Raw genomic sequence first — 7,937 nt, forward strand, 5'->3', positions numbered from 1 at the left:
TTACTTTGAGAACAAAGATTGACCTGACCAGAGCCATGGTGTTTTCAATTACCTCACATGCATGTGAATGTTAGACATTGAATAAGGAAGACGTAAGATGAATTGATACATTTAAAATTATGGTGCTGGAGAAGAATGTTGAAAGTACCATTGGTTGCTAAAAGAACCAATTTTTGTCGAAAAGGTACAGCCAAAATGTTCATTAGGGACAAGGATAGTGAGACTTAGTCTTACATATTTTGGACATGTCAGCAGAGGGAAGCCTTAGCAAGGTCCATGGCTCCAACTCTCCAGCTGCTAGTCTGAAAAACAGATGAGGTGCTCTGATCCTTTCATGATGTACAGTCATCAATCCTAAGGGACGTTTCTCCTCTGTCCTATAGGATCGTCAATATGACAATATGGTAGAGGTTTGGGCTTGGTTAGAGAGAGTACAAATCATGACTAGTGTGGTGCTCTTGGGAATTCAGAGAAGTCATCAGGTTATGTTGTCATTAATTGTTATGTTGTCAAAAAAGAATTTAATTACCTTATCATTGTTTTGATCCTGCAGTAATGCCCATGAATATTCATTTATTCTACCTTTACAGATGAAATATTGTTAATTCACAGCACTTTGTGTTTGGATATTATGCAAATTTGTTTGTGGATCTATGTAACAGAAGTGTTATACAACTTTCTCAAAGTTACATTCAGTCCTTTACTATTTTCCCTAAGTTCCCTAGAAGATGCAATAAAGAGATCAGAGCTATAATAATAATAAGGCAGTTAACAATATTAGTATTATAATTGGGCAACTAAATTAAATAGAAATAATCTAAAAACCAAATTATCTGGTCAAATTAGTGGTATAGATTTTCTGCTATCATACTTTGAAGTACATGTTTTGAAAAGACATAGAATAATAAGAAGACATGTTATTGGGCGTATCCAATCAGAGGACATGTTATTGGGCATATCCAAGGAAGTTGATGTAAATTAATCACTGGAGAATTTGTTTCCGGCATAAATCTGAATTTCTAGTGACAAAATCATATTAATATCTGGTCTGTAATGTCACAGTATACCTTCCTAAAATGATATTTCAATTTTAGAAACTCTTATCTACTTTAAAGACAGCATGGCATGCTTATAAAAATAGCTGAGATAATTTATATTAATTTTAAATGTGCTTTAAATAAATGTGTATACAAATTTTAAAAAGGAAAAGCAGATCCATAAGGAAGGTAGATTGTCTTCCAAGCTCACTCTGCAGGCATACAACACGCCTCTCCAAAAACATTTAACAAATCTCCTATTGACAAACGTTTAGGAGCTTTCTTATTTTGTTATAACAAAAAAACGCCAATGGATAACTTTGAATGTCATTTGTTTTCTATAACATTATATATAGGAATCTTTTATTGTATGTCTATTTCATAAGCATAAACTCCACTGGAGGTCATTTTAACTTGTGTGTTAGTAATTTTTTGCATAATCATGTAATTAGACTTTGATTTATACATGTTTTTCTAATAGTGCATGCTTTGTACTTTCCAGTGGCTTGTGTTAGCACGGTATGTGTTTCCAAGAGCTGTTGGTGTTTTGTGTGCCTGGGAGTTAATTTGAGGTTTTAGGTTTGATCTGTGCAAAGGAAAACTTACACAATTTCTTTCAATAAAATTTTATGGGGTATTTATTCGATGCAGTGCATTTTATAACCTTGACAAAGTTAGGAATCCAGAATACACTGTGACAATTAGATATGCTATTAGACCCATTTCCCAATTTTTACTCTACTCATGTTTCATATCCACTAGTTCAGCTTTCAAATAGCTGATAATGGGGTTTGGAGCCTGATGCATTGTTATGCGGCTGCTGCCCCTTAATGAAGTGGGTGGAGAGTGGATTCTACCTCCATTTGCTAAATGGCTCGCTCTCCCAGGGCTGCTCCACGGGAGCACTTGGTGGAGATACTCCTCATTTCTAACTGTCTGTTAGTCCCAAATGCTACACTTTGCTATGTAAAGTTCCAAGTAATCGATTTTTTGCATGATCATAGAAACTAAAAAATAATTTATATTACCACAATCTGACAACATATTTTATAAGCTCACGGTTTTATTAGCATGGTGAACTCAACCAAAAAAATCCACAGCTGTTTAATATATACTACTCTGCAACTTCTGTGTAATTAAATATGTCAGTAAATCATCTAACTGCAGAAATTACATTAAACAATGCTCTAGTCTAGTGCTGATAGTGCATTCGTGCGATTCAGCATAATGTGAGTACACGCAAATTGTGTGCACTTTCATCATTTCCATCATGTCTGAAGCAGCACAGGGTAGAAGATAGAGATTAGTTTGAATCACTGTCATCAGTCTGAAATGAAATTTATTTTATTTGATTCTGAAATTGGCCAACTAGTGAGACTTCTAATTAAGATATAATAAATATTATAAGCTATTATAACGCACTATTTGTGCATACTATACAAATATGCATTTTAATCAGCAACTATTAAAATATCATTTGTGGGCTTTACTTTCACTCCAGGAAAGAGTGGGCAAAAGATAGAGACAATACTTTATAGAATTGCTAATACTAGTGTTTCACATATGGAGGGAAAACCTCAACATACACAGCATTATTTTATCTTTATTGAAAATACAGTTAATGGATTGTTTTTGCTTTGGTTATTATTGCTTTTGTAAGTCATTGATTACATAGCAAAACTTCCAAATTTGTATTAGACAATGATGATTGTCTCTTATTGTCAAGTTACGGTTCAATTTTAAGTCTGCATTTTTCAAGAAATGTTTAAACCTAGATAGAAACAAGTTGAATTTGATTACTAATGCATGGCAGTGCATGGCATATTAAACACTCAACTATTAACAGAAGATCTGGTGGTTTGGGGAGCCCCAGAGGCACCTCAGCTGAAAGGTCTGGTGATCTGCTTCTAGAACTCAACCCTGGAAAACTCCCTGGGGCTCAGTTGTACCCACACTACCTACATTGGCTGGAGTCAGCAAAGGCCTAGCAGCAACTGGATTGTTAACAGTTACTTTCAGCTGCTAATAGAAGAGGATTAATCTTTCTATTGCAATCTTTAAGCACAAGTACAAATGTGTCTTCTATGCAAAGAGCCATGGTGGCTCAATGGTTAGGCATTTGTCTGTTAACAGAGGTAGTTGACTGTTTAAACTCATCAGCTCCTCCGTGGCAAAAAAAGGCCTGATAATCGCTTCCCATAAGATTGCAGCCTACAAATCCCTCTGAAGAAGTTCCACTCTGTCACAGGGCTGTGTTGCTATGAACTACAACTTGTTCATTTACATCAGTGGGAGCTGATGCCGGGAACTTAAAGGCAACAAATACTTCTGTTTTCTACTCTTTTTCTTTTCTTTCTTTTTTAAATTTTTTATAACTTACTCTTTTCCCATTTCTCTTTTTCTTACCTCTGGCATTCCCATATGTTGCACTTTTATTATTGTCCCACACTTATTGAAAATACTGTTTTTGCTTTTATGTGTGCTTATTTTAGTCTTTTTGCTTTTTGCTTTTTAGTTTGGGTAGTTACTATTGCCATATCTTCAAGCTCACTGATTCTTTCCTTGGCTGCTTTAATCTCCTGATGCACCTACCAAAGGCATTCTTCATTCGGGGTTTTGTTGTGTGTCCTTGAGTCAATTATATGAACAAAAACACACAATGAGGCGGTTTTATTAGGCCACACTTGCTTTTTAAATTTTCAGGCATAGATGCAAATATAACCCATTCTTGAACAAAATGACCTAGGTACTAAGAAATCATTTTTGCAGGATGCGTTTTAAAAAACATATTAAAAATAAATAAATCCTTCACTAGGAAATAGAGAATTCATTGTCTTTACTTGGAAGAAGGCTGTGTAAATAAACAGGTCAAATCTATCTGTGCAGCTCACCAACATCCTTCATTGGAAAGGTTTATAATCTCCACATCATAGTCCCCCAAAGGCTCTTAAAGTCTCAGAATTCTGTATCTCCTTGAGCTTGCTTCTCTCTTGGCTTCCTTCATGTCATCCTCTCCATCTGCATACATTTGCTGCTAGGAAGGCTTTACGTTTCCCTTGCATTCTTTTCCCACCTGAGTGAGGCAGTCCCAGCGTGTGATTACAGCTTTCTTTCTGCACATAAGGACTGTATGTCTTGACTTTTTCAAACTGCCTTTCCCAGAGATGGGTTTCAAGAAGTTGTGCATGATCATGGAGTAATTCTTCCCATTTAGGTCCTTTCCTAGAAGAGCAAATAACCTCTCCACGAAAATACACCTCACGGTCTCAGTGGGAACCTGATGGAGTCCAGTTAAGGTGATGTGGATCTTCACAAACTTATCTGACTGCTCCCATTCAGAGCCATTGATTCTCTCTGAAAAGCCTGTTGCAATGTGAGCAACCCCTGCCCTGGCCTTTTCTTGCCCAGAGGCTCTGCGTTCCCTGTGACTGACTGCATCTTGTTCTTGATTTCTGTCTCAAGCTTGATTTTTCAGCTATAAGGACATCTCATACTCTTTCTCTAGTGGCCTTCTCCCGCAATACTTTTACCTCTTGCAGATATTTCTGTTGCTCTTCCAAAGCAGAAGCCAGGGTAAGTCAGGGTCAGACCAAAAGCCTGCTTGCAGCAGTAACTTACAGGAGCAGACAGGAAAGGTCCCACCAGCATGCTTGCTAGAGCCCAGGCTGACTGGGCACAGGTCCCCTACTCACAGCCCTGCCCTATTAGGTACTTACAGAGGCCACAGCCAGGCTGCAGCAGGCGCTACCTCTTCCTGTGCTTTCTCTAAGGACTCTACTCTTCCTACCCTTTCTCTTTGGGAATGGAAGAAATAAAAGAAAGCAGACTATGTACTAAGTAAAATGAAGAAAATATATGCTGTATTAGTCTGGGTACTTTGGAGAAACAAATCCACAGCAACTCATGTATAAGAGAGAGTTTTATGCAAAGAAAATGTGCATCATGAAAACATCCCAACCCAATGCTGCCCAAGCCCACAAGTCCAACATTAACCCATACCCAACACCAGTCCACAAAGTCCTTCACCTCACAAAACAGAGGCAATGATGCTAACTGCAGGAGGAAAGCTGAGTCAGTGAACGAACAAGCATCTCAGCACTAGCAGGGGTCTCCACACGGCTGCTCCAGCACCCAGGGCTGTATCGGGATAGGTCCATGCGGCTTCTCCTTGGGGATGTCTGGTAGGAAGTCAATCTTGCAAGCTGAAGCAGGGAACTGCTAAGGCAGCTGCACCCGATGCAACCATCACAAAACAAGAGACCCGAGAACTCGAAAGGCGAGGCTTCACCACCCATTTATCCCTCTGCCTTTCAACCAGCACCACATGTGATTATCGGCCAGGCTGGCACAATTAACTAACTCATATGCATACTGTATCCTCAGTAGATTATTGAGCTTTAATGTTTTATGTGGATCATTAGGTCTCGATAAACAAATCTGAATTTTCAGTATTTTATACAATAATTTGATTATAAAGTGCCTGGCTCCACATCTTTGATAAAATGCTTTGATCGATTCAATTCTGATAAAGGAAGACCCCTTAAGATTATAACACACTTAGCCTACGTAAAACTGAAAGAAATACAGTAACATGGAAGCATCAAGTTGCAATATTGAAAGCTTCTGTGTGCAAAATATTGAACGATGCAGGAAGTTTCAAAAGAAGATGGACTACACAGAGTCATATACCAAAAATAATGGCACAGATTTTACCATTTTAAGAGGTACCATATGACAAAAACCAACTGCACTGAATGAAGACGTTCAAGTGACATTGAAAGTATTATATCCTCTTATGTGGTATGTCAGACCTTCACAAGTACCCCTCTTCCAGCCATGGCATGTATAGCACAGGCACACTGGCTGCGGGTGCTCTGGGGTGTAAGGTTGAGGGGTTCCCATCTTTCTAGCTGCCTCATGTCAGAGAGCTCTTTGCAGTGTGTGTGGAGCGGTTACAGTAAAGGCTAGTTAGCGATGTCTCAGGCCTGCTCACTTCTCTGTGTACGTCGGTTCAACCTTTAAAATTTTTATTTTGTTGGTTGGTGTTTAGCTTAATTAACGTGTTTTTCTTCAGAGATTCAGGGCTCCAGGGTTTACTTTGTATCTGTTTTCCCAGGCTTTGTTATTAGGGGTTCATGTAATGTATCTCAGCTGCCATCTTGAAAGAATTCTCATCTCTATTTCATAAAACAGCCACTTGCTGACTTAGACTGATGTCACCTTCTACAGCTGAGGATAGGCCACCTGTCACTGCATTTCTCTCTATTCTCGGTTGGTACTGATTACTATAAAATAAATTTATATTCTATCTCTATATCAGAATACAACACACAACAGTCACATATATACAAAAAGACTAAGTCAAAAGGATTGCTACTAAGTTTCAATTCATACAAGCATAGGTTTATTCCACATAAAACTATTTAAGCATGTGGTTGTGATCAGTGGATGTACGCAAACTAATTTTCCCTGTAAAACACATATTTTAGTGTTATTAAGTGCTTTAAAAATGAGTGCTCACAAGAGTGGCTTTTAAAGAGATAAGCTCTGCTCGTTAAATGCCAGGCAGAGGGTCGTCTCAGAAGATTATAAACTCACTGCCTTTGAGTTAATGCTGCCTCCTAGGACAGAACTACCTCTGTGAATTTTCCAGGATTGTAATTCTTTATGGGCGTAGAAAATCCAGTCTTTCTCCAGTGGAGAGCTCTTCTTCTTGAACTGCTGACTGTGCAGTTAGCAGCCAGACATGTAACCACTCTGACATAGTGACTATGTTTTTGATATTGGAAAGTGGTAATATTGATATTCTCAAAGGACACAAGCTGATTGAGAGAGATTAGTAGGAAAAACAATTAAGAAAATGGAAGTATGCATGGGTAATAAAAAAGACTAAGAAAGTTGTACACAGCTCACACTTCAAGGTAGCAAGAGTTGCCCTCTGAGTTTTGTTTAAAAGTCCACACTATTTATCGTACCGTGTTTTCTTTCACCTCACTGGGAGTATTTTCCTTCAAAAATTCAAAATAACATTTAAAAGGAAAACAATTTAAAAGAATGCCCAAACATCTCTTTTCATATGGTGTAAACGTTGGAGCACAAAATTCCTAAGGAGATAAAAATACTACCTTAAGAAAGGTACATCTGAAGACTACATCAAGAAAAAATTGTGTCACGTTTTAATTTTTTTGCTTAATAAAAATTCCTGTATGTTTTAACAAAACTTTTGACACCTGTGTGTGTGTGTGTGTGTGTACAGAAATACATTGTTATTTTTAGAGTACCTCCAATAAGCAGAATGAAAATGCTGTCCGACTCTGTGCCATCTCCATCAGTATTGGGATGTAGCCCTAGTCACCACGGTGTCACCCATCCCCTTGAGGGTCTGACTGTCTTTTGATGAATGAGCCCTTAAGGAAGCATGATGTCGTTCTAAAGGCCTGGTACCTTCTGATAACTCATGGCTGACGTTTGTAAAATGGAGTCTATTCACTCTTGCATCAAAAGACATTTGTCATTCCTCTAGCAGCACATAGGATAGTCAATATTCTTTGCCAACACCATGATTCAAGGGCATCAGGTTTTGTTTCTCTTCCTTATCCATTATTTAATATTCACATGCTCATGAAGTAATTGAAAAATGTCATTGTATCAAGGCAGAGATGTCAGTTGAGAAGGTTATGGCAACTATATTACTTGATAAAAAGGGATGGTCTTGATATATTTTCTAAAAGTGACGTCTTTGCTTTTAAATATGTATATCTATATATCTACAGATCTATATATCTCTATATCTATCAATATATATACATGTATAGCCTCTTCTTTTCCAATAAATTATTGTTCTGAAAAAATAACTCATTAATTGTGTGCTCACCTCCATGATGCGATCGCTGAAGACAA

At 37.8% G+C, this 7,937-nt stretch overlaps 1 pseudogene; it reads right to left on the minus strand.

The window, feature by feature from the left end:
- Positions 1 to 4,071: 4,071 nt before the first annotated feature.
- LOC101646754 lies at positions 4,072 to 4,615 on the minus strand (annotated as a pseudogene).
- Positions 4,616 to 7,937: the final 3,322 nt, after the last annotated feature.

This window comes from Echinops telfairi, unplaced genomic scaffold, assembly GCF_000313985.2.
Source record: "Echinops telfairi isolate 266 unplaced genomic scaffold, ASM31398v2 ScPeMD7_5927;HRSCAF=6808, whole genome shotgun sequence".
In the NCBI taxonomy this organism is placed as follows: Eukaryota; Metazoa; Chordata; class Mammalia; order Afrosoricida; family Tenrecidae; genus Echinops; species Echinops telfairi.